This window comes from Pongo pygmaeus, chromosome 1, assembly GCF_028885625.2.
Source record: "Pongo pygmaeus isolate AG05252 chromosome 1, NHGRI_mPonPyg2-v2.0_pri, whole genome shotgun sequence".
In the NCBI taxonomy this organism is placed as follows: domain Eukaryota; kingdom Metazoa; phylum Chordata; class Mammalia; order Primates; family Hominidae; genus Pongo; species Pongo pygmaeus.
The window spans coordinates 112024773-112026009 of NC_072373.2; the positions used below are offsets into that span (position 1 = coordinate 112024773).

The 1237-nt window shown below is 31.9% G+C and overlaps 1 non-coding gene across 1 annotated transcript; it reads left to right on the forward strand.

Annotated features, from left to right (window-relative positions):
- The first annotated feature begins 749 nt into the window (after positions 1-749).
- On the forward strand, positions 750-871 carry LOC129023910 (small nucleolar RNA SNORA40). The gene has a single exon (XR_008496970.1). It is a non-coding gene; the product is annotated as a small nucleolar RNA SNORA40 (small nucleolar RNA).
- The last annotated feature ends 366 nt before the right edge of the window (positions 872-1237 follow it).

A 1237-nucleotide genomic window follows, 5' to 3' on the forward strand; every position in this document is an offset into this window, starting at 1 on the left:
CATAAGATCAACTTTTTTAGCTTCCACAGATGAGTGAGAACATGAAATATTTGTCTTTCTGTGCCTGGCTTATTTCACTTAGTATGTTGACCTCCAGTTCCATCCACATGGCTGCAAATGACAGGATTTCATTACTTTTTATGGCTGAATAGCATTTCATTGTATATATATACCACATTTTCTTTTACCCCTTCATTCATCAATAAACACTTACGTTGATTCCATATCTTGGCTTTTGCAAATAGTGCTAGAATACACATGGGGTGCTGGTATCCTTTTGATATACTTTCTTTTGGATTTGCTTTCTTTTGGCTAAATACCCAGTAGCACGAATGCTGGATTGTATGGTAGTACTATTTTTAGTTTTTTGAGAAAACTCCATACCATTTTCCATAGTGGCTACACTAATTTACATTTCTACCCACAGTGTATAAGAGTTCCCTTTTCTCTGCATCCTCATCCGTATTTGTTATTTTTTGTCTTTTTTTATAATAGCCATTCTAACTGAGGTGAGGTGGTGTCTCATTGCAGTTTTGATTTGGATTTCCCTGATGATTAGTGATGTTGAACATTTTTTCAAATACCTGTTGGCCATTTGTATGTCTTCTTTTGAGAAATGTCTACTTGGGTCTTTTGCCCATTTTTAATGGGATTATTTGGTGCGGGGAGAGGTTGCTGTTGTTTGTAACTCTAATTTTTGTAGAACAAAAATTTTGGAAGTTTTGACGAATAATAATAAAACATATGACTGCACTTGTGTTTTTGTTTAACTGTGAACAAAGACTTATAGAAAGGTGCAAAAAATAAATCCTCTTTTGCAACCCAGAACTCATTGTTTAGTAAGGGTTTTGATACATATAAAAGAGATATTACAATTTTTTAAACGATGAATTTTCTAATTTTTTAAGAAATTTTCAACTGTGTCAGCATTTGAAAGCTACTAGACTCATTCCCTAAGACATGAAAACATGGATGGCATTGTAATTTCTAGAACTTCTTGTAAAATGAGATTTTTGTGAGTCTCTGCTAAACTTATCCTTCTGCTTAAAACTTTTTCTATTTACTTATATGTTACTTCAGATGATTTTTTAAAATTAAAATTAATAAGAAGTATGAGCAAAGATAGAGTGACATACCTTATTATATTGACTATTGAGGATAAATGTGCAAAGATTAATTTTGATAAAATTATTTACAAGTTTGCAGAAGTTACAGCCTGAAAATGAAAATTGTGATA